Below are 26,342 nucleotides of genomic sequence, written 5' to 3'. Positions count from 1 at the left end.
GTTCCGCAAACACAGTGGTACCCTTGACAATATCACAGCTCTGCAAACGTTAATAGAAAAATATCCAATGAATAAGAGTATGTCCTTATTTGCTGCATTCATAGATTTCTCCACAGCTTTTGACCGGGTTGACCTGGGGACGCTGTGGAGAAAATTGACTATTATGGAAATACCAGTGAATCTCCTTAGATTAATTATCGCATTACATTCCTCTACTTGGAGCCAGGTCCTAATGGGTGGAACCCGGGGTTTGTCAATAAATATAGAGACCCAGAATGGGCTAAAGCAAGGATGCTTATTGGCCCCTCTTCTATTTTTCCTGTACATCAATGATTTGCCGAACAGGGTAGTGTCTTGTAAAGGGGATCCCCCAAAATTAGGAACCATGAAGCTGAGTTGCCTGCTATATGCGGATGACGCCATTTTATTAGACCTAACCCCAATTGGACTCCAAAGATGACTCACTGAGCTAGCACATTATTCAGACGAACATTTTTTTTAAATAAATATTTTAAAAAGTAAAATTATGGTTTTTAGATACCGGGCATGCAGAGTCAGGAATAAAATGCAGTGGTTTTTGGGGAAGGATAAACTTGCTGTGGCTAAGTTGTATCCATACTTAGGAAGAATTTTCACAAGCACGTGTTCAAGGAGTGATCATGTTGAATGAATGCAGAAGCAAGGCAATCTCACAGGTCTCCGCAATCAGCAGACTTTATAAGCATTGCGGGAAAAGACACTTTGCGCATGCTTTATCTGTTTACAAAATCAAAATACCTCCAGCATTGAGTTATGCCTGTGAAACAATACACGAACAGTACTGGGAACATTTTGAGAAAGTTAAGTGGCGTATTTGGCGTCAAATATGTAATTTAAATCGTGCAGCACCTATAGCAGCGATTCGGCTTGATTTTGGGTTATTCTCCACTTATGTGTTCTCAATGGCTGCGTGCCTAAGATGGGGTAATACATTATTGAACAGTCTTGAGAACCCTCTACGGGTAGCAATGTGTGAAGACATTTTTGATACTTTGAAGGGAAAGAGCGTCCTTTTTAGGAATTACCAGAAAGCGGTAAAGTTATTTGATCTCGAAAGCGTCTGTTCAGGTGCTCTTCCCAAACAAGTCTTGAAAATCAGAATTAGGAAAACAATTTATGGTGTACCCCGAAAAAGAGATTCAGTATTGTGTGCACAGCATCCAAATTATGATCTTATAGTGGGGAGCAGTATTTATAAAAAGCCACAACCATGTGTCTTATGGAATCTTCAACATGGAGTACGTAGAGTAATTTTGTTACTCCGATTTATATTTACACCCTTTAAAAATTGTAACAGGCGCTTGGGAGAGTCTTCCAAGGCAGGAAAGACTTTGTCACTTATGTGGCACATGTGTACAGGACTTAAATCATGTCTTATTTGTCTGTCCTTTATTACAACCATTATGACGTAGATATATGAGACCCTTGTTTCTAAAGTACAATATTGTCACAGCTGAAGAGCCCCGTAAGTGTCTTCTGGCCTATCCCCCCCCCCCCCCCCCGAAATTGTTTGTTTTAAAACTTTTAGTTTTTTAAAACCATTCTTGAATATATTTTAAAGAAATGTTCGGTTGCCCTGCTTATTTTCAATAGGCTGGATAGGCACCATTAGCAATGTATTTAATGGATTTTTAATGAATATTCTTGGGTAGTTTATTATTGGCAGGCTGTAAGCACAAACATTTGATTGTACTGTTTGTTTGTTGCTATCTACGTTATGGTCGCATTCTAACAAGGTCTTTTGATGCTGATACTATAGCTCTGTATTTGAACTTTTGTGCCCTCACATGCTGCTACGATTGCAGTTTTTCACAACTATTTATTATCTTAAGATTTTGATACTTGAGCATTTGCACTTTATTCTTTTTCTCTGTGTTAAGCAGGGTCTGCTGCTAGTTATTGTATATATATTATGGATTTTTTAAATTTTATAATAACCTTGTATCTGAGCTTTCGACCCCCCCACATGCTGCTACAAATGCCGTTTGCACAACCAATCATTTACTATCCTAAGATGTTGTTACTTGAGCATTTGCACTTTATTCTTTTTCTGTATTAAGCAGGGTCTGCTGCTAGTTATTTTGTATATATATTATGGATTTTTTTGAATTTTATAATAACTTTGTATCTGAACTTTCGACCCCCCCCACATGCTGCTACGAATGCCGTTTGCACAACCAATCATTTACTATCCTAAGATTTTGATACTTGAGCATTTGCACTTTATTCCTCTTTTTTTGTTGTTGCTATTTATTGCATATATACTACGTTTTTTTAAAGAATTTTATAGCAATCTTTTTATATATGTATTTTAGCAAATGCACAGTTGAAGTTGTCTAAAAACCTAAGTGCATAATTTGATTTGTCTAGCCCTGAAATCTTTGTATTTGAACGGATTTCTAAATGGATTTTTTGTTCATATTGGTCCATTTTGCGTAATTATCATGTACTGACGAACTGTCCTTTATATGAAAATAGAATTTTCCCTTTTTAATTGATGGTTAAATTGATAAATTGGATATATGTTTTTATGTGGAACTCTTTGGAGTTCTAAATCATAATAAATAAAAATGTAATTGAATTGATTAAGCTCAGTAGTAGGCGAAAAACATTCTTGTAAGAATGACAGACAAAGGGTTGTCGTTTCAAAGCTTTATATAAAGATTTAATAGGCATTTTACATGGATCATGCCATAGGTAAATCCAGCAGTGAAGCATATAAATCATAAGTACAGAGAACTCAGTACAGTTCTAAGTGAAATCCGGCCTTCTTAAGGTGGAGGTCAATGGTGGAGGAAAATAGTCTCCTGTACATAGAAATCTACCCATCCTTTCATAGGACTTTAGGCAAAGACATTCTTTCATGAGTACATGGTTCTCAGGACATGCTCCAATAGGGAACGAGTAGAAGGTAACATTTTACTATTAAATGCATTTAAAGTTTCTCCCATGATAGTAATTAATTGAGTTTGCTGGCATTCTCGCAGTGTACTCGAGCATCCAAGTTGATACATTGTATAATGATAGCCTGGGACAGTTGAAATGTCCTTGGTTAGGTACAGTGAGGTAAAATTTCTGGTAACATTCTCTGTTTATTAGTGTGTCTCAATTTTTTTAAATTTAGGACAAGAAGAACAGCAATAGTCAACATATGATATTTTGTGACGACGATGCAAGATGAAGGACATTTATAAGTGCAGAATTTATGGTGTTATATAGTTGATTTAGTGTGTTCAGTTTAGTTTTTACCACTCTCTTGCAGTTAAATAGACTTTTCATGAAAAGATGATATTGTCTTTAAATTCAACATTGGATATTTTCACACTTTAGACGGATAAAAAGCCACACAGGGTACAATGCACTTTGAACTTGCAGTCTTCAAGGCGTCCTCGCACTTTACCTGTAGGAATGTTAACCCACTGAGTTTGGAATTTGGAAAGCAGTGTAACGTGCTGAGTTTCTTACCAGTAATTTTCATTGCTGCAGTTATTCTCCTTGCACCAGTACATACTATTTGAGGTTTTTACGGTTAGTCCCCAGGCACAACGTGACTACCCATAAATTAGGATTACCTCATCCCAGTCTGATTGAAGCATCTGAGAATCGTGACCTAATATTCTAACAATAATAAACAAAACATCAATAAAACATTTATAGCTAAACAGGAGAAATTAATGTGGAATGAACAGGTTTTAAAATTTTAGATCAACGCCCCTAGATTTCAAGGGATGACACCTTTCCAAGAGAAAAATACCGAGCATTTGTAGTTGTTTCAAAGAGTATGCAAATACCTGGATGTGACACTGAGTAGAACTGTAAACAAAATTATATGTATTAATTTGTAACATGACTTTTCTTTCTTTGTTTACTATAATTATTTGTCATGAATCATTAACGCTGCTATAGTAAATTTAAAAGTTCTTTCTATTTATACTTGCTGTTTGAAATATGTACAGATAAAAGTATAAATATCGTCTTTAGGTGATTTTTTTTTAGTTTTAAAGAAAATTTTATTGAGATTCAAATATAACAGAATTGTAATAAAACATCATGGCTACATTCAATTACAAAAAGGATATTGTCCTACAGGAGGGGAGAAAAGGAAGAAATAAGGGAAGGGAACAAAAAGGAAAAAGTGACTGTCAAATATTAAAACAAAATAGAAATGCAAAAAGCATAATTATTATTACTGTATAAAACGCATGCATAGGAGGTATAAAAGTACAATCGGGTATAGAAAGACTTCTCTAGTCATAACGTATGAAATATTTAGAAATACAAACATTTTATATGTATAGATGCTTAAATGCAACAAAAATATGTTCAAGGAGGATTGGGAACTTCTTCCGTACGAGGATTGTGTAATGGTAGAGAACTTGCAGCTTCATTTAAAAAGTTTGTGATTGGTACCCATAATATATCGCGTTTAATAGCAAGGGTAATGGGATATACATAGGCCCTGTCTAATCTATGGTGGTAACAAACCCCATACCACCAAGCCTGAAAAGAAACATTTGAGGCATCCTTCCAAGACTTAGTGATTTGTTGAAACGCCACAGCTATAAGCAAGTCAATAATGGAAGTGTCTGTAGTGGAGAAAGACCATATGTCAGAGAGACTACCTAAGAAAATATGTGAAAGAGTAAAGGGGAAGTGTGTTGAAAAGATTTTATTGATCTGCCACCACACGTCATTCCAGAATTTGTAAGTCACTGGGCATGTAAATAACATATGTTTAAGGTCTGCTAGTGGGGCTGAACACGTCCAACAGGTGGAAGGCACAGAAGGGTCAATCACGCTCAATTTAGCAGGAGTGATTAAAAGCCTATTATAGATAAAGAATAACGTCTGGGTTGTATTAGCTGCTCGAGACGACTTCCTTATTTTGATCCAAATTTTCTGCCACACGGTAGGAGAGAAAGAGTCCTCTAAGTCTGACTCCCAATCAGATTCTACTTTGGATTTACCCTGAGTAGCAGGAACTTCTCTCAATTTTCTATAGATTTGGGAAGCAGAAGAAGAAGCAAGTAAACAAGGGAGAGGAAGAGGAGAAGGGTGAGTGTGAGTGATAGATGAGGAAAGGGAATCATAGCTACTTTGTGCAGCCACACGCACAAGATTATATTTCGGTTCAAAGGAAACTGGTAAAGAAAAACGAGATTGAAGAGTACTGAAGGAGACACAAGTACCTTCATGAAAAAGTTGGTGAGTCCAATTAAGACCAAGATCTCTCCAGTCCTTCCAAAAAAGCGTCCTATTTTTTAATTTAATAAGAGGATTATACCATAGGGGGGAACGTAAGAAACGTGAGCGATCATCAGAACCGTCCACAAAAAGAGGGGAAAACATTTTCCGAGAATTTTTAAGAATGGGAAGGGAAAAGCCCTTAGGAATGTGGGACAATGATATAAATTCTTCAAAGGTGAAAGGGTGAAAGAAAGAGGACTCAATATCTACCCACAAAGGCTGAGAAAGGGTATCAGATTTATGATCGGATAAAAGGGAAACAGAATGCTGGAGAAAAAATGAGGTATGATACGTCGCAAAATCCGGAAAATTAACTCCACCTAACTGCTTAGGGCATTTGAGTCTGGCAAAAGACATCCTAGGTTTTTTATGATGCCATAGGAATTTGGATAAGATGGAGTAAATATTTTTATAGGAGGATTTAGGTATATTAATTGGAAGATTAGACAAATAGAACAAAATTATCGGAACTAACATCATTTTAATAGAATCTAATCTACCCCACCAGGATAAAAACAAGGGATGCCACCGAGCTGTAGAGTCCTTTAGAGTTGCTAATAAATTTTTAAGATTAAGTGCGACAGTTTCTTTAATAGAGGGTTTAAACCACAAACCCAAGTATTTAATCTGAGTCGGGCTCCAGTGAAAAGATGAGGTCAAAAAATCTGCGTGGAAATAGAATTTATTTAGCGGAAGGATTTCACACTTGTCCACATTTAGCTTATAACCTGACACCTTTGCAAACTCAGCAACTTCAGATAAAAAGGATGGAATAGAGGATTTAGGATTAGAAATGAATAAAAGTATGTCATCCGCATAGGCCGAAAGTTTCAAATACTTATCCCCATATGGAAAGCCGGTGATACTGTTATTTTCTCGGAGCTTTGTCAGAAAAGGTTCTAATGCTAAAATAAAAAGAAGAGGAGAAAGGGGACAACCTTGTCGGACACCTCTAAATAGGGGAAATGAAGAAGAGACAAGGCCATTAGCTAATATAAAGGATCTAGGAAAGGAGTATAATAAAGAGATGTACGCAAGGAATTTCGGACCAAAACCAAACCAAGCAAGAACTGCAAACATAAACTGCCAATTAACCCTATCGAAAGCCATTTCGGCGTCCAGCGCAATAGCAGCTAAAGAGTGCGGGTAGGAATGAGATTTACTTAATACGTTAAAAAAGAGTCGAGTATTGTCCGAAAGGTGACGACCCTTGACGAAACCACATTGTTCCCTACCAATCAAATGAGGTAAAATTTTATCAAGACGGAGCGCCAGAATTTTTGCAAAGATTTTGTAATCCAGATTAATTAGAGAGATGGGTCTGTAATTCTTACATAGGGTATGATCTTTATTCTCTTTAGGAAGGAGGCAAATTAAGGCTTCCTGAAAGGAGCCTTCAGATTTTTTGGAAGATATAAAGAAGGAGAACAGTTGATGAAGCTTAGGAACAAGCATCTTGGAAAAATGTAAGTAGAATTCGATTGTAAAACCATCTGGCCCAGGAGCCTTGCCTTTTTTAAGCACTTGAATGGAATCCTGAATGTCTTTAAGACTTATATCAGCTTCTAAGGGAGCAAAGTCAACGTCTGGAAAAGAAGGTGAGGGAATAGAAGATAAGTATTGATCTATATCAGTTGACAAGGGAGGGGATTCCGGAGTATAAAGTTTTTGATAAAAATTTGTAAATTCCTTCAGAATATCCTCATCTTTATGGAGTGTGACGTTAGATGAGGAGACAATAGATTCAATTCTTGTGCGCTCTCTCTTAACTTTAAGGTATTTGGCAAGAAGATTGCCAGCTTTATTCTGAGCAGTATAATATTTGGCGCTGGATTTAAGTAAACATAAATTCGCAGTTTCAGTAGAAGCTTTATTAAATGAAAATTTAGCCTTGAGAAGCTTGTCCAAATCAGAGGGGGATTTAGTCAAGTAATAGGAATGCTCCAATTGTTTGATTTGTAGGTTAATCGATTGTAAAGACTGGGAAGCAACACGCCTTTTATGAGAGACAAAAGAAATAATGAAATCCCTAGAGACAGCTTTAAAAGTGTCCCATAACACTTGAGGAGAAATCATAGGAGATTCATTTTCGGTAAAAAACAAGGAAGAGAACTCAAGAAAAGCCGGGGTAAATTTGGGATCTAATAAAAGAGAGTTGTTAAACCGCCATCTCCTAGTGCCTTTTACAGGTGGAAGTAAGTCTAGGTGCAAGGAAACTGGAGCGTGATCAGAGATTAAAATAGAACCTATTTCAGAATGGGTAATATGTTGAATCAAGGCTTTAGAAATAAAAATGTAGTCAATCCGGGATTGGGAGGAATGGGCTGGTGAGTAGTATGTGTATTCCCTAAGTGTAGGATGGCAGAGTCTCCAGGAATCAACAAGAGACCGTTGGGAAATAGTAGAGGTAAATTGAGTGTGCATCAGAGAAGGAGAGAAATGACAATTGGAGTGACGATCAATAAGGGGGTCTACAATTGTGTTACAGTCCCCTCCCAAAATGAGATAGTCATCAGAGGATTGCATCAATGAGGTGAGCATCTGTGGCCAAAATAGTTTGTCCTGAGTGGTAGGAGCATACACATTAAAAATAGTTATAGGGATGTTATCAATTAACAAAGATGCACTCACCCATCTACCATCAGAGTCATTGGCTTGGTGTATAACTTTGATATTTATGCGTTTATGACAAAGAATAGCAACACCATTACGCTTCCCTGAACCAGGCGATGCAAAAACATGACCCACCCAATTACGACGTAGCTTGGCAACTTCAACCTCTTTTATATGAATCTCCTGTAATAACACAATATCCCCCTTCAAGCTTGCTAAATGGGATAACACACGTTGCCGTTTAATGGGAGAACCCAATCCTTTAACATTCCATGTAAGTATATTTAACGACATTTAAAAATACAAATTATACCAAAGAAATTATGTGGAAGTCAAATATATACATAATGATAAAATACAAAGCATCTTGTAAAAATTGGAGAAAAAATGTTATTGCGTCTAGAGGAGCAGCTAAGAAATAAAGAGAAAAAATATGAAATAAGAGAAAGACTTGGAGAAGATAGATTAAAAGCAGAAAGGCATGAAGCGAAAGGATTGAGGATCAAATATAAACAAGAGGAAAAACAACTGGAGGAGAGATATGACCAGAGATAAAAGTGAAGAAAGTAAAAAGAAAAGGAGAAAGAGGAGAAAAAACAATTATTGCAAAAAACAAAGGCATAAAACGACAGACAAGAGTAATAAAAACAAAGAAGAACAAATAGACATACCACCAAAAATAGTGAAGAACGGGGTTGGTGAAGCCACATGAGGAAGATGGGACACTACAACGGGGGACTCTACAGCGACGATGAAGGAAAGGACATCGGCTAGGCAAGCTGAGGAGAACAAGGAACGATGAGGAACCACAAAATCGCTACCTGAGAAGGAGAAGAAAAGGGGGGACACGTTAGCACAACATTACGATACAAAATACAAGAGGGGAGAATTAAATAACATTAATGGTGAGGCAAACAGACACCGCTAAAATGAAAAGGTCCATCATGACTGAGGTACTTCCATGGATTCCGTTCTGCAGCTGTTCAGGAATTGCTGGAGCAGCGCAGGGTCTTCATAACTGGTAGTTTTGTTGTTATAAGTTACTTTAAAAAGGCATGGATGAAATAAACCATAGCGTGCATTTAAACTGCGTAGTGCAGGTCTCATGTCTAGGAATTTCTTCCGGCGATCAGCAGTTGGCTTTGCATAATCCTGGGCGAAGAAAAGAGCAGAACCATTCCAAGTAATTTTTCCGCGTTGTTTGGCAGCCTGCAGGACTCTGAGTAGATCTGTGTACTCCAGAAAGTATAAGATGACTCCTCTCGGTTTAGTAGATGATGATGAAGGAGAACGAGCTAAGGGACCTAAACGATGTGCCCTTTGAATATTTAATGAGGGACTTTCTGGAAGACCCAAAAGAGTTGGTAAAAAAGTTTTGAAAAATGAGATTGGATTGGCCCCTTCAAGACCTTCAGATAAGCCATAAATGCGCAGATTATTACGCCTATTACGATTTTCTAACATTTCAACTTGTTGTTTAAGCTGAGCCACCTCCTGAGATATGAGAGGAACCTGAGCCGCGATATTTTGAACGGAATCAATACGTAATTCCAGGTCTCCAACTCTCTTCTCAGTGAGAGACCAGTTAGCTTCCAGATTCTGAAGCCTGGCGTTCGTTTCCTCCATATGTGGTTTAAGGGCACGAATTTCATCAAGAAGGAGTTCCATAGAGATCGGGGACGATGAACTAGTGGGAGAAGGTGGGTTCGCCTTCACCCTTTTGCCAGAAGTAGACGGTGACGCAGAGGGTATCTTGGTATTTTGCTTAGCACTTGAGCGAGGAGTAGACGGAGTAATAGATTTGGCGCCAACATAGTCTTTGGTATTATCATCAGTATGTTCTTGTAAAACATCAAAAGGGTTAAAAACCTCTAAACTGCCCTCAGTGGAGGAACGGGCGGCATTACAACTGCCGCGAGGCATGATGCTCTGAGAAAAAATATACTGAGAGTCCTTCAAAAGAAAGCGGAGTCAAAATTGGAGGAAAATAGCCCAGCAAAAACGAAGAAATATTGTTGAACAGTAACTGCAGGCACACCATCAATCAAGTAATATAGATGCTGCTTTAAAAAGGACGAAAGAACATATTGCTAGCGAAAAAGGCAGCCAAAAATGGATCAGCGCCGTCGCACAACCGCGAGCAAGGAGCAAAGAATCGTTGAAAAAACAAAATGGCGGCAGTGACGGTGAGGTAACAGAAAAAACATTAAAATAAACTTTCCAGCCTCACCCTATGAAAAAATAAAAGTATCATTCTGGAGAGTTGCAGTTCCGATTGTCAGAATGAACAGTTTCGGCGATTTCAACGAAGAAAGGCTGCCCGCAGAGGTCGCGTTCCCTCACGGCTCGCCGGAGCTCCCGGGAGTAGCGGCCATCTTCAAAGGCTCCGAAGCCACGCCCCCGTCTTTAGGTGATTTTGGTTATTTTTGTACCGGCTGGGACATAGAAAATTCTGGCGTGGCAGATAGATAGCAAGTCAGGTGGCAACCCTATGGACTTCTGATCCATCAAATCCAAACTGTAGTGTTTTACAAATGTTGAAGAGATGGTCAAACTTGCTGCTTGACAGATGCCTTGAATTGAGGCATAAAGAGGCTGCCATCCCAGGAGTAAGTGCATCCTTGAATCAATTTCGAAAATATACACCGTGAAAATCCTAGGGAAGGGAGATTTTTAACTTCGTCCAACTGCTCAGAGAAGTAGGTGGTTTGTAACCTTTCTTAAAAGGACCAGAATTGATAGAGATTCTCACATACTCTTTAGTCAACAGGACAAAAGAGATGAATCTTGACTGCTGTATTTCAATCTAGGGATGCCATGCTTCTTCCTCAGCCGAGGAAAGAACAGGGAAAAAGAAGGAAGAATAACCTCCTGGTCTTTATGAAGCAAAGAGATCGTAATTTACCTAATCTGTGTACTTTGGTAATGGCCACCAAAAGGAAAACTTTAAAAGATAAAGATTTCAAAGAATCTTTTTACTATTCTGTGGTTAAAAAGAGGTACCTGCAGTGCTTTAAGTGCTATAGAATGATCCCCAGGACGAACAATGGGTTTCTCAGGGCGGGGAAGGGGGCATTTAAGGAAAACCATTCAGTAGGCGATTACCCAACTCTTCCTGTTGCAGGGACCCCAAACCCCTTTCTTGAAGCAAATGGCCACTTGATAGTGAGTCAGTTTAAAAAATGAAGGCAGAACAAACTGTTTTGGATTGGGGTTTTTTACCAGGCGTTTTTGCTTACTGTATAGATGGTCATTTTCCCACATATAAAACGTTTAAGGTAAGCCCTGTTGCAACCACTGCCTCCCACTGGTTTACAATTAAAAATTGCTGGAATGGATTTGGTAGAGCCTTGGGAAGAGTCTGCTGAAAGCTATAAATCTGTCCTAATTTTGATTGAATATACCACAAGATACTGGAAGGCCAGGCCCCTCACAATAGCCTCTATTAAGACCCCGAGGATATTGTAGCATAGGTTAGCACATTTTGCGGCACCAAAAATTGAAATTTGACTTTTTTTGGAGCACTTAACTTTGTCCTGTCCCCACTCTTCATAATCGAACAATACCTGTTTTTTTCTACTCCCTCCCACCCCAAAAAAATATCCCATACACACCAATTAACCATAACAGGCCCTATTTGGGATTCATTTGAGTGAGGATATCGTCCATGCAGCAGTCCTCGAACATATCTGTCACAGCGTCTGGCAGACATGATGAAGGATGCAATCTAATGAGGGCTGAAGATGCATTGTTTTGACAGCTCCTTCCATCAGCCGCCATAAATGAAGGGCGGTGGTGTGGGAGGCGTTGCGCGGGAGGCATTGCGTGTGAGGGGGATTGAATATAAAAAAAGAAAAAGAAAACGTACCTTTTGCCGCTGTTGCGTCTCCTCGTGCCACCTCTCCTCTCCTCTTTCTGCCTGCTGGTCCCAGCAGACCCTGGGACAGACCCCTGTGTGGTCTGAGCAGGCAGAAAGGACTTCCTGCTCAGACCAGGAAGTCTGTGGGGTTTCTCCAGCCCGGCTGCTCAATACCGAAGTACGCATGTGTGTTTTGGTCCGCCTGAGACAGCCGGCTAAAACACATATGCCACCAAGGGATTGGAGTGTACTAGCACTCCTCCTTCCCCCTCCCGTACCTTGGCCCTCCCCTCCCAACAGCGCTGGCTAAGAGTCGGCAAATGTAAATTAAAACAACGCAAGAACATCGTTTTAATTTACATTTTCTGGCTCTGAGCCAGGCAGTGGTGAGACGCTCCTCCGCCACTGCGGAGGAGCCGCCACTGCCTTCCATCATCCCTCCGTTTAGAGTGAGCCATCCGTTATGTTTGTTTCTGGGATAAGGACACATGCCAGTGAATGCCAGGTAGAGATGGTCAAGGAGGCTGCTGGAGTGGAGGCTGGGAGATGAGCATTCATGCCTGCTACAGAAGACTTCTAATCGAACCACATTTGATGTTCAGTTGGATGCCAATCAGTAGAACGTATTTTACAACAGTCTTCACATTTTCTATACTTACAACTTTCCTCACTGTTCCAAAAAGATAGTAACACGTTTTTCCAGGCAGCTAAAGATGTACAAATGCTGTGTCCCCCTCCTCCCCAACAGTACAGTATGTGTAAAAATAATTTTGGGCAATTGACTCCGTTTTTTAGCATAAATCATCTTTTGAAACAGAGTGACTGATATCACAGCAGGTTTGATATTTTGTTCCATAGGAGGCAGAGCTGTAGTCTTCTGAAGCAAAATATACTTTTTGCAGTGATCTCAGCAGAAACACTGGGTGCTATCATCAGCCCTTCTGGTATGCCTCTCTGGGATCTTGTCTGACAGGCAAGGCTCTCAGACAGAGCAGGAGACTGAGTAGAGGCAGTAGCAGAAGTGTACAGCTCTTTTTTACCTCCAAGACACACAGGCGGCACAGATACTCTGCTTGGGTCAGAAGAGATGGGGCCTATCTCTGCATATTTAAAATACACTGTGTGTACTTGGGATGCTTCAGGTGGTCTATTGTCAGACACTTTGTCTGCACGGAGTTGCTCTTCCTGACATCAGCAATTTCAAAGAATTTGTGTCACAGGTGTGCAACATGTTAGCCAGCGACATATGTTGGGCGAGGCCGCAGGCAAATGTCAGGCGTGTATTTTTATGATTTCACAGGCAGCAGGCTAGAGAGAAATTAACTTCCCTTTTGTCTGGTGCAGGCACCCTATTATCAGGACAAACAGCAGTGCTGTGACCTGTAATTTGAGGGTGTGTGGCTCTTTAAGGACATTTTGCCAGTGACCGTTTTACAAAAGAATCGGATTTGCATTTTTTTTGTTGTGAATTGCAAAATCACGAAATCCTGGAGGATTACAGTGGTAAAGATATTATTAGTTCCAAAGTGGTAATTGCAGTGGACAATAACTTCTGATTAGCAAAATCACTTAAAAAAAATCTCATGGGTCAAATCTGAATCCGCATAAAAAAAGGATTCAGACATAAACTACCAACTGAGAAGCTGTTGGTGGAATCTGCCCTCCAACTACTGGACCAACTAGATCCGCTCCACAATATCATCACTGAAAGTATAGAAAGAACTTGTATACTCGTTACAGACTTCAAATACATCGGTGGATTTTCCAGAGGGAGAAATTATTTCCTCTTTCAAAACTAAACTCTTGACAAGTTAGCATGCCCCTGGGAAGCTTCTAGAGAGCATATTTGATGGCACACTAGGAACACTGGAATCCACTATATACACTTGTTAAAAATGAGCAGGTCTCCTGCGACTCCCTTACCCCTCCTTGGATTAAGTTGTCCTCCTTTTGTTGTACCCTATGTCCACAGTTTGGCTTAAAATGCACCATGTCTGAAACGTTCATAAGCTGTCCAGTGGTCACATTCTTAAGCACTGCTACGCCCTCTATACAGGCGCTGTCATGAGACTCCTCTTCGTATCTGTTGAACAACTTATCTGTCCCTTTTTTATAATATTGGTACTGGATAATGTAACATTTGCAAGCAACTATCCATGGTATATATGCATTGTTCTGGTTGTATGCTTAAAATGTGTAAAATGTTAATAAAAAGATTTAAGCAAAAAAAAATTAATGGAACGGAGAGGCGGTACCGTGTATGATTATAGCAATTAGTTTTGTCTCTGATGATGGTCCAGGTCTCACATTGAAACCCCAGGAATTATCTCCAACAAAGAGGATCATGTTCTCTCAAGCGAAACCCTTGTGCTAGAAATACATGCAGTCCCTAAATCTGCTACCCAGAAGGACTTGGTTGGTAAAACACCACATGTTAACAGAAGCCTGTTGTATTGCTTCAGTTTATCGAAAAGGGATCACACATGAAATGCAAATTAATCTTCAGTCAGGCGTCATTGAGCATTCTTGGACTGACTGGAATTCCCCTGCGCTAATGGCATTGAAGTGTGACTGGTGATTGTGGTTCTGTTTTCATTGGTGTAAAGTCTCAAAAGTTGCACAGTTCTGCAAATTCTGTGTGTAGGGCCCGTGAGTTGGTATTTATTAGGTTTAGAGTAGAGCGCAGCCTCAAAATTTCCCCCCGGGAGGAGCCATCTGTCCATACTATAGCCGGAGTCATTCCCGCCACTGTATGTTCCCTGGTTTATGGCTGAGAGATGTGCCGCCCAATAATATTTCCGAATATCTGGAAGTGCTATCCCCCCATCATACCACCCCAGTGGGAGTTTTGTAAGGGATATGCGCGGTGTTCCAGCCCATAGTAGCTCTCTCAGAGTGGCCTCGATATCTGCAAAGTACTTTTGTGGAACTAGATCTGGGTAATTTTGCAAGGCATATAGGAAACGCGGCAGTGCCATCATTTTGAACAGGGCAGCCCGGCCCAGCAGGGACAGTGGGAGCCCCTTCCAAATAGCGGCATCCCTCTTGAATCTCTGTAGCGGTGGCAGGAGATTCTTCTCGTAGCGAGTCATCACGTCCGAGGAGATAAAGATTCCAAGGTACTTAAACCCCTCCGTGGCCATCTTTATCGGGCAGTCGCGCGGTATTGAGGGGGGGGGCCCCATGCAGGACATAGAAGAGTGATTTTCCCCAGGTAATACTATAGCCCGAATGCCTCCCGAAACTGGCGAATATGTCCAGTGCGACTCGTAGGGATTTTGTGGTGGAGGCGAGGTATAGAAGAATGTCATCCGCATAGAGCGAGATCCGGTCCTCCCACCCATCCGTCCATCTAAGCCCCCGGAGTGAAAGGTCTTGTCGTACCCAGGCCGCAAGAGGCTCCAGGGAGAGGGCAAAGAGCAAGGGCGAGAGGGGACAACCCTGGCGCGCCCCCCTCTCCAGAGTAAAGACTTCTGAGATCTTGTTATTTACTACCACCTGGGCTAGTGGCTCAGTGTAGAGGAGGCGCACCCACCCGATGAAATTAGGACCGAAGCCCATCCTCTTGAGGACCGCCATCATATAGGGCCACTCGAGAGTGTCGAATGCCATAGCGGCATCTAAGGATACGACCACCGCATCTTCCTGGATCGTATGGCTGCGTCCCATTACTCCATGGAGGCGTCGCAAGTTGAGCGCTGTATTACGGTGTGGCATAAAGCCCGACTGATCTGGGTGGATCAGTTTGGTAATGATCGGCTTGATCCTGTTTGCCAGGAGCTTCGCCAGGATTTTGGGTTCAGCGTTCGGTAACGATATAGGCCTATAGGAGGTGCACAGTTCTCTAGGTTTCCTTTCTTTAGGGATGGCCACCAGTGTGGCAATACACTGGTCGCTTGGAAGCCTCCCCCGCGCCTTACTGTCCTCAAACATATTCTTGAGATGCGTGCCCAGACAGTCTGGTTTGAGCTTGTACAGCTCGATAGGGAGGCCATTGGGTCCTAGAGCTTTCCCGGGTCGGAGGTCCTTGATTGCCTTGGACAGTTCTTCCAAGGTAAGTACACTGTCCAGAGTCTCCCGATCTTTGTCCGACGGAATGGGTAGTTCAATATCTTTAAGAAGCGCAAAGGAAGCCTCCTCCGGCAGCATAGATCCCTTGCTGTATACGTTTTTAAAATGTGATGCGAACTCCCTAATTATCTCCTGTGGCTCAGTAAGGACAGCGCCCCCCTCAGTCTGAAGCTCCGATACAACCCTCTGCGCTTTCTGCTTTTTATCCAACCAGGCTATCAATTTGCCCGCTTTGTCCCCCTGGTCATACATCCGGCCATCCCTATCTCTTGCTATGGTTTTGGCTGCGTCGTTGGCAAGTTCCTTATATTCGGCCGCCTTGAATCTTGTGCAAAACTTCCGTATTCCTGTCAATTTGCGCCTCCCCCTCCAGCACGAGGCGATCCTGTTCGATGTTAAGCATTTGGCTCTCCTTTTCTTTGCGCTGGCCGGCTATTATTGAGAGGGCTTCACCCCTCAAAACTGCCTTAAATGCTTCCCAAAGGACAGCAGGGGAGTCCACCGTCCCCACGTTCTCCTTGAAGTATTGGTCAATCGAGCGGCCAATCTTCTTTTTGGTCTCAGGATTACGGAAGTGCCAGGGGTTGATGGGCGCCACACAGCCTGCTTTCTGTTCTCCCATAGTAAGGTGCGCCCATATGGGGGAGTGGTCACTTATACCCCGCGCCAAATGGTGGATCTCTCGAACAGTAGTGTCGTGCTGCATCGGTGTGAGGATATAGTCTATCCTAGAGAAGGTGTGGTGCGGCCCCGAGAAAAATGTGCATTGCTGTAGGTGAGGGTGGCGCACACGCCAAAGGTCAACCAGTCCGAACGCCTCCAGGAGGTTGGACAGCCACATTTTCCCAATAGTCATGTCTCGGGGTGGATGTCTGTCAAGTCTTCCCGACACTACTGCATTGAAGTCCCCGCCAAGTACAAGCTGACCCTCAGGGAGAGAGAGGAGGAGTTTACCAAGATCATGATATGACTGAGTTTGGAGACCTGGTGGGATATAGACCATCACTAAGTTAAGTGTGCGCCCTTCCCACCTCCCCGAGAGCACAGCGTAGCGTCCCAGTGGGTCAGTCTCTGAACGTTCGGTGACAAACGGGAGATTCCGGCGTAACAGTATACCCACCCCACGGGACCCCGATGTGAAGCCAGCGTGTATCGCCAACGTATAACCCCATCTATTGAGTGCGTGACAAGTGTTACCGATGAGGTGTGTCTCTTGCAAGAGGACAACATCTGGGAGGCGTCGCTTAACAAATTGAAGCACTATACTCCTCTTAAGCTTGTCCCCCAACCCATTGACGTTCCAGCTAAGGATCTTGAGACTTTTATCCCACCTTGTAGCCATCCCTGGAGATCCTCTGAGTGTGTAACCCCAAACCCCTGCAACGCCACAATGCTCCATAAGTGCACATCTTCCCAGACCAACGGAAGCCCCAACTACCCCCTAAAATAGAACCAATCATCAATAACAAGCACAAAAACCCCTGACCCCCCCCACCCTGCAACCCTGCCATGTAGGTTTACAACTACCCACATCCCCAACTAGCAGAGCGCCTTTCGCCCTAAAAGGAAGGAGTGAAAACCTTTCCCCCTCCCTCTCCACCCCCCCGGAGAAACTGTTGGGTTGGGAGATGCGCCGGCGCCAACTCCCTCCGCACATCGCCCCTCCCCATAACGTCAAGAACTTGTGATGCAGAGGCACATATATTGCGCATCGATTCCAACCATACCCTAAGTTACATCCGGTCCCCTAATATCTGCAAGTATCAATGTCTAGGCAGCATGTCCGCGGCCTGCCGCTGAAAGAAGTCAGGGAGTGCCCACGGCCACCCCCCCACCCCCCAAAACAGACCGGCACCAAGCAGTATGAATCCCTCGCTCCCCCCGATGACAGCCCTTTAAGAGGTCCAGCACCCATTAGCATAATGAAATTGTATACTTTTCAGCACTACTTGCAGAGGTCCGGACATAGTTCCTCCAATCTACGTGAGTCTGTTAACGTCCTTAGTCCGCGCCCATGTCTGGACTGCGAGACCTCGATCGCCATGAACACTGACTCAGTCTTTCAGTGTCTGACCTGCCATCCAGTGAGCCAGGTGATTTGGCCCGGGCGCCTCTCCACTCGCCATCCGCGGCTGGCGCCGGCGTCCGCGATGTTCCTCCATCCAGCCAGTCCTGCGCCTCTGAAGGCGTGCCGAAAAAAGGGACTTACCACCAGCAATTATTTTGAGCTTTGCAGGGAAGAAGATCATGTATTGGGTGCCTTTTTTTTCCGGAGAACCGCTTTCACCCCGTCGAAGGATCTCCGCTCCCGCTGCACCTTGAGTGTAAAATCAGGGAAAAACCTGACTTGCGTTCTCGTACTGTAGGTCTCCCTTCTGTCTGGCAGCCTGTAGGATAGCGTCCCGATCCCTACAATTGACGATTCTCGCTATGATGGTCCTTGGTGGGGCTCCAGGCTTGGGCCTAGGGACCGGCGCACGATGCGCCCTCTCAACCGTGAAGATCTTGGAGAGTCGTTTCGGTGCTAGGCATTTGAGGATCAGATCTTCAATGAATAGATCCATACTGGGCCCTTCCGAGCCCTCCGGAACTCCCACCATGCAAATGTTGTTCCGTCGGGCCCTCCCTTCCTGATCCTCGAGCTTCAGGGCCACCTGACGGTGCTGGTGTACAAGGTCATTAACTCTTAGTTCAAGCTTCTTGGAGGAAGCCTGGAGCTCTTTAATGTCAGTTTCATTGGACTTGACCTTCTCCGACGTTCTATTGAGATCCGTACGGATGAGATTAATTTCAATGGACATCTTGTCCATCTTCGTCTCAAGGGTGGTTCCTAGAGTTTGTATGGCCACCATTATGGAGGCGAATGAAGGCTCAACCTGCGCCTGCTGGCCCCCCACCACCCCCCCGCTCTGCGGGGCTAACCTCGGGACCGCATATTTGTCAAGCTTGTTTGTCTGTGCAGCCACCGCACCCTTTGGCCCCATTTTGCTGTCCCAGCAGTATATTGTGCCGTCCGCAGGGCTTCACGTAGTGTCGCAGATCGGCGTTGGTTGTGATCCCCAGTCGTTCTGTCGGCCCTTGGTGTCACCGCAGCACCCTCCTCCACGTCCCCGTCCACCACTCGGAAGGGTCGCCGTCCACCTAAGCCGCAAACTTCAAACCTCCAGCCGCGAATGGTCGTCACCGGCTAGCTAGGACTATAGTTCTGCGCCACCAGCTCCCAGACCGCAGCGTGGCCAGCCAAAGGGAACAGTAGACGTGGTCGCGTAGGGGCCCCTTCCCTCTGCAAGGGGGGGGTTTTATGCACCCAGGGCACCTCGAATCCAGCGACAGTCCCTCCGGTCTCCACCTGGGCTCCTTCTGCAGTCCAAAGAGTCCCACGCTTTATCTCTCCTCTGCCCCCGAATCCAGCAGCGTTTGGGACATTCGGACCTCGCTCCCGGTTGCACCACACCGCTGGCCAAGACGCCCAGGGACTCTCTTCCCCCCCCCCCCAAGTAAAGTATCGGAGGTCAGCCGGCCCACCACACGACAATCGCAGCCAGAACTCACTGTCTCTCAGGCCTCCCACGTCATTCACTGCTGGCTGTGCTCCTCTGTTGAGCTGCAGTCTGGGCCGCAGCGCTACCAGCGACCCCTGTCTTCTGTTCCTGCGGTGAAGCGAATGAGGGGGGGGCACCACGTCCAGGCCCCCCATGCGCAGGCACCTCCACCTGGGCCAACGCTCCGCCGTTCCTTGTGCGTGGCCCGTAGGGCTGCCCCGCAGACGTCCAGGAGGTTACAGGCCCTGGGTCCCGGCAGCAGCACAAACAGGGCGATCTCCAAGCCCTCGCCTCAGCCACCTCCAAATCCGGCCCCGCCTCCCGCTGCCGGGCCCCCCCGCGGCACTGCAGCTGAAGCCAGCGGGGGGAGGCCAGGGGCCCGCAGAAGCTCCGCCGCTCCCGCGAGGGAGACACCACAGCAGGCCCAAGCGCCGGGGCGTCGCGTATGTGCCCGGCGGGAGTCCCGCCTCTAGCTTTCCCGGCTCTCACCGCCGCCTCCCCCAGCACTGGGCACCGTGACGGATCCGAGGCGCCCCCGCACCTCTGCGCCCCGGACTTCGGCGTTGCCTTCACTGCAGGGCTTCGCACCCCCTTCCTAGTGTGCCGTCTGCCGGATTACTGAAGAATTTCAGGGGAATTAGGGCTCCGTTACGGCGGAGCTCTCTTCTAGGCGGCCATAGTCGCCGGCGCCAAGCCCTGCAGTGCATAATTGAGAAAATAACAGTGTCCGAGGTTTTACAGATAAAGAGTTTAAGTGCAATATGCTGTGTGCAAACTAATAAGTCCTCCTGCTGTTAGGGCTTGGATTTCTGATGACTCTGTACCCCAAGGTGTTTATGTCATGGCTGATGGGGAGTCCCTACCCTCAGTAAATGATGGACAGCAGAAGGTTGTTGTGTATTCTAAGTTAGCACTACCCTATGTCACGAAGCTGCATGATCGTCTGGGAAGCTGCACATGTCCCCATGTCACGAAGCTGCATGATCGTCTGGGATGCTGCACATGTCCCCATGTCACGAAGCTGCATGATCGTCTGGGATGCTGCACATGTCCCTTGAGATTATCATTTCCAGTTGGTGGCTCTCCTAAGAGCTAGCTGCTAAGTGCTGATCCTGGGTTCTGTAGCCAGAAGCTGTTGTTATCGCTTCAATGAGTGAAAGGCGAATAATGCTCATAAATTTCCCCAGTCTAGCTAGTGTGCTTGGTGTGTTTTCAGTAAAGCACATATCCAACGCTTCCTTACAGCGCTTAACCCCTTTTGAATTACTGAGCGGGAGGAGCAGGCGTTGTCGTTCGTCGATCAATTTGGGGCAGCAGCATAACAGATGGAACCAGGAATCTCTGCGGTAGTTGCATAATCTGCATGAAATTACCTCATCTTGGTGAGTCCAACCAGGATTGAAGTCTAAAATTGGCAGTGCAATTAGCCACATATAGAGAATTTTCTTGCAGGCCAGGGTTGAGAGCGCTTGTTTAAAGTATCTCTGTGCCTTCCCAGCAGTATAAGATGCATCCAACGCCTCAGTCAGGGTACTGGATCGAAGACTACCAATGTCCCGTCCAAAGGACGTTAATAGCACTTGCCTGTTCACAACTTCTTTTCAGGCAGAGTAAGGAATTTATTGAAGATGCAGGCTATCTGTCTCGGATTTCAGAGTGCTGGTTGTAGTTGCTAGCTGTAATTGCCAGGGAGACCCTGCTGCGTCGAAAATGGGTTTCAAGGAACACCTACAGAGGGAACATTTGTAACCCACCTCGTAGCGCCACCACAGATGACTCACCTTCTCCATGAAAATGTCCTCACGGTGTGCTATTGCATAATCCTGTTTAATAATCTATCTGACCACTGAATGTAGTCTTAATTCCTCTGTACCGTATGCTAATTGTCGATGAATATGTTTAATAAAAATATATATAAAAAGAAAATGGGTTTCAAATGGTAATTGGGCGAGGACTCTGGGGCCTGCAAGACCCTGAGATAGAACTTTATTAGATCCACCCAGGCCGACGATGTCAGGGCACCCGAGGCCCAGTTCCAGCCTCTTCCTTGTTCTTCTGGCTTGTCGGATCGAAATAAGGTTTTTTGGTACACCTTGATCTGGGAATATATAAAAAATGTGTCAAAGGTGGCGTGGAATGCCAAGTGACTGTAGTTGAGGGCCGGGATGAGTTTTGATTTCAAGATGGTCAACATGGGTTCTGCAGTTGGGCTTTGTAGACAGTTACTAAGGCGCTACAGTGAGTGGATGACAGTGATGGCCTTAGTTCTAAGGTGCTTGAGGTGGACGGCCGGTTTGGCACTTTCAGAAAGCCACACTGTAAGATAGTTACTCAAAGAAATGCATCCTAGGGGAAACCAAAAAGTTTTTCACTGAAATTTCTTAGGGAGTGGAGAAAGTCACTAACCAATGAACAGTATAGAAAATAACCTATGTATCTGTTGTATCTTATGACAGGTAGAGTTTTGTAGGTTTCTTTATTAATTCCAAGTTACAGGTAAGTCAAGTGAATCCATTGCGCCAGCCCCACCAGGAGCAGCCTGCCTGCTGCTCAGCCCATCTCCAACAGTCACCACTCATCTACACAGGCACCCAAGCATTCCATTCATCACAGTCACACCAACATTCCGATACCATCTCTCACTCTGGCTTAGCAGCTACGAAACAGCTAGGCTAGGTAACATACAATGACACTATGAGGATATAACAGTATCAATCGATCCATACCTAAAAGGCAGTATGTTTGTGTTCAGTTGGTACTTGCAATCTATTTCAGATTTCACAACCTGCTCTGCCACGTTCAGATTGGTTCCAGAAATCTTCTTCGAGACAACTGCACTGGATTGCTTCTGCTGAAGTGGCTTGACACAACCTTAAAATCATTCTGTGTTCAGACCTAGTGTGTGTCTGGATATCACTAAACAGTTCTATCCCTTGAGATGTTGCATCTGACTCTGTCTTCCCAGGGTGGAGAGTATAAGGAGCATCTACTTCTCCCACTCCAGACTAAGGGGCCGATTCTGATTCTGGTTGGAAGGGCTCCGAACGACGTTCGGAGCCCTTCCGACCGCATCAGAATGTGCCAGCCGGAATCCTTTCCAACCTAACATGATGAAGTAACAAGCCCATGGAGTTGCATCTGCACTCTTCAGGTGAATGTGCTTTTTTCATGCTTTACTGTTGAATGTACACACTTTATTCATTGTAATGTTAGAATGGCTAATGTCATATTAATGTAAATCATTGAAAAAGTAACAGAAAATTACAATGAGATGCTCTATTGTGACAAATGACAAAGAGATAATAGGTGGTCAAGGTTTCAGTGAAGGCCAGGAAAATAAAGTCACGTCGCGCACATAAGCTGTTTGAAGCCGTTTCAACAATCTTCACCCCTCTATTGAAGGTACGTGATCTTTTCAATCTCAGTATAGTGCACACAGTGTGGACTCTTCATGCTAGATGGAACATAAGGGCAGCTGAACGTGACCTTGGAAAATGAAGCTCATAATAGAAAAAGGAGTATTATTTGAGTGCTGTGAGAGCCAGATATGTGTGGAAGAGCAGCTCAAAGACTTGGGCGGAGAACGTCCAATCCCATTCTGTGCATCTTTGTGGACTTTGGGATAAGAGGTCAAGGCAGGAGACCTATGCCAAGGAGGTAGATCAGAAACTGGAATGTAAAAATCCACTTGCACTTGATCTGGAAAACGAAGAAATGGGATTATTTGTATCAAGATTTCATGGTGATGGAAACCAGTTTTTAGCAACTCCTGATGAGCCAAGAGCTTAGGGCCAGATGATGATCCATATCGATGGAGATGCATCTACTACAGTAGCCATTACATAGTTCTCATTCATCTAGTGTTCAGCTGCCAAAAGACAGGATGTAAGTACATTGTGTTCCTTAACAGAGGTAAGAGACGAGCAAACCCAAGAGCTGGATGTAATGCTGAAAGAGTAGGTCAACCATACCATGGGAAGCCTATCACTTGGTAAAACATCGGCGACAAAGTATGTCCATTGGAGACAGCAGGGCTTAGTGGAGGTATTACTTTCTTTTTAAATAAGGTCAGAAAAAATGCAGAGTTTTCAAACACTGGTTCCCAAACTTTTTCAACCCACGGCTCTCTTGACCAATTGACCATTTTCCGTGGCTCCCCACTTTTACTTTATTTGGAGGGTGGGGGGGATGTAAGTCCAGCCTCAGGAGTACTTACATTTTTCTCCCTGAAAATAATTGGGATGAAGCTGATGAAGTTATTATAATCATTTTATGCAGGGTGTTTCATAATACTAAGGCGGCGCCTCTAATAAAATATTCCTGGTTACACTTCTTTGACCATGCCTTTTTTAAAGTAGCCTCTCAAACTTTTGTATCCCACTTACAGTGCTAGATAGCACCCGTATGCATGTAGGCCCCATTGCCGAAGTGTTTCTGTGCTGGAAGAATATTTGCATGCACTTCCATTTCTCCCCATGTCATACGTGCCAACACACCTGTCTCAGCAGGGTGACTCATGATTTTTTAAAGGACATACAGCTTTATTTTTGCTGTCTTCTCCCTAAAATTGCCTCCAAATCAATGCAAGCCAAATAAATTTCTCAGATTTTTAACGTCCCTCTTTCTTGCTTCCAAATATTGACTTTATGCTGTATATGGTGTTTTACTTCCATGTGCTGAAGGAGAGAGCAGACCTGTCTAGAAATGTGTGTGTACTCAAGGAATATGTACTGGAAGTACCTATGGTTCAAGTACAAGTGTCAATACTTAATAATACTTAATGTGTTTAATAGGTAGGACAACTGTACTTTCCTGATAACTTGCATTGGTGTAAAATGCATTTGGAAAAAAACAAAACTATTAAGAAGTCTAACAAAATTTATCAGCATCTTCCGCTTACTTTGGGAATGTTGAAATGTGGGTATCCAGTCAAATATGGAGGTCATCTCCATCGACATGCCATCAATTAAGCACTACGTTTACAGCTTAAGGCATGTCACTTATCATCAACATCGACATCATGCAGTTATGTCTAATTAGTTTAACTGAAGCCAACAGACCCTTCAACATTAAATGCATTAAAGTGCTTTGTGCGCGGCTCCACTGGATAGGTTTGGAGGCTTCCCAGGGAGCTACGGCGCACAGTTTGGGAACCACTAGTTTACAGGGTAAAGCAGCGGAAGCCTTGGGGACGGCCATTGCATGATTTCTGCAGGCCATGTAAGATTGTTATCAATGGCAGTGAATATAGGCCAGCAGAAAAAAGTGGCAGAAGTGTATTTTACTGCTGTATAATGGAAAACAGCATTTACAACGCTGTCATCACATCGCGTAACTATTACAACTCGGTCGTTACAACGACCTCATTGTTAGAACGCGATGACTTTACATTGCAAGTCATTAGATTGACTTGCTGTAGGGGGCGCTCTAACCTAAGGAATAGTATAATCTACTATTCCAAAACCTTCCCTACTGTTGGGCGGGTTGGAGTTGGAATAGTAAATTATACAATTCCTAAATCCAGCGTGCCCCCTACAGCAAGTCTATCTAATGACTTGCAATGTAAAGGTATCGCGTTCTTACAACGCGGTAGTTGTAATGACCGCGTTGTAATAGAACGCGATGTTATAGCATGCAATACCACATGCTATATTCTGTATAATAGGATCTAGACAGATCAGTGTTCCTTATGAGTTTGAGCATGCCCAGGTTGGAGTCCCTATTTAATAGGCAATGGTTACTAGCGAGCGGAAGCCGAGCATTTGGAGGTATTTCTGGTGCAGCAAGGACTGTTTCTTCAGGATTGATATTGGTACTTGGTGCACTGACGAATTAGGGCGCCTAAACTGTTAATTGTTCAGTTGGGGCACCTTCAAACTTTGAGGGACGAATGCTCACTGTGGCTCTCTAAGGAACTGATGACATATCTGGAGACAATTGCCTGTCAAGCTCAAGGCAATTTAGAATGAACCTTCACCAGTGTCAAGCAACCATTCAATCTACTTTTCCAGTGTGAGTGTGTAAAATTGTTTGTTCCTCTTCATGCAATACTTATTCTACTCTAGGCGCCAGACATCCACTGGAACACAACATTGGGCCTCACCTATTCGTTATCATGTCTACAGCCTCTGAACTATACACAAAAAAGCAGACTTTGGTCCACAATATCGCCTCGTTCAAAGGCACATAAGGACCATCAAGCCATCTTCCTCATTCCCTTTTACATCCATTCTAATACCCTGAACAACCAGCTATTCCCCAGTTGATCTCCGGTGCAAAAGCAAGTCACCTATTTCTCCGGCCACTCCAAAGAACACCCAATCTCTTTCCATCTTCTGGACCGACGGTCACTCTATTTACCAATCGTGATTTTACCCCACGCAGAGATTGGCCATTAATGTTCTTAACATTTCCTCTCCAGGACATGGGGCTGTGTCTCAAGTTTCCATAGCAACGAGCAGTAATAGCCTTTCTTTCATAAATAAATTAATTTGGAAAATGTAAGGAATCGGACCAGGTTAATCTGTGACCCCAATTACATGTGTAAACTCATGGTTTAGAGGCAGGAGACAAAACTCCCCCATGAGGTTCTAGCTTTAGTTAATAAAAAAAGGTGTCTGGGCGCACAGATACTTCCTGTGAAAAAGGCCCATTTCGTTAAAGTCCTACTTCTGCATCCAATGTTCTGTAACTGCACTTGGATGGAGATTTGCAAAGGTTTCCGGAAGTGTGCCTTAAAGGGTGGCTCAAAACTTACAATAGTTTGTGGTTTCAGGGCATACAACTAGAAGAAAAATGTGAATTCTATTTTCTAATGGACATATGTAGATAAATATATTTGGGCTCTTGTTTTTCAATGTAAATTTCCAACCTCTTCCAAATTGAGAAGAAGTCAGATAAGAGATGTGTGAATAAAAACAAACATGTGTTTGCAGATATGCTCAAATCTCATACGACATCCCAGGCCTGGA

At 43.9% G+C, this 26,342-nt stretch overlaps 1 protein-coding gene across 2 annotated transcripts in view; it reads left to right on the top strand.

Moving 5' to 3' along the window:
* Positions 1-26,342, top strand: part of LOC146857591 (uncharacterized) — a 164,603-nt gene that overhangs the window by 21,983 nt on the left and 116,278 nt on the right. Inside the window, exon 1 of one of the 2 annotated variants that reach the window (XM_085648141.1) lies at positions 6,659-6,752. The exons of the other annotated variant lie outside the window; for it this stretch is intronic. The gene's annotated coding sequence lies outside the window, so the exon portion shown is untranslated. Of the gene's footprint in view, positions 1-6,658; positions 6,753-26,342 lie in introns of those variants that run through there. 2 annotated transcript variants of the gene reach the window in all.

This window comes from Triturus cristatus, chromosome 3_2, assembly GCF_964204655.1.
Source record: "Triturus cristatus chromosome 3_2, aTriCri1.1, whole genome shotgun sequence".
NCBI classification, from domain to species: Eukaryota; Metazoa; Chordata; class Amphibia; order Caudata; family Salamandridae; genus Triturus; species Triturus cristatus.
The sequence above is the reverse complement of the archived record's forward strand: the minus strand, read 5'-3'. Positions and strand labels throughout refer to the sequence as shown.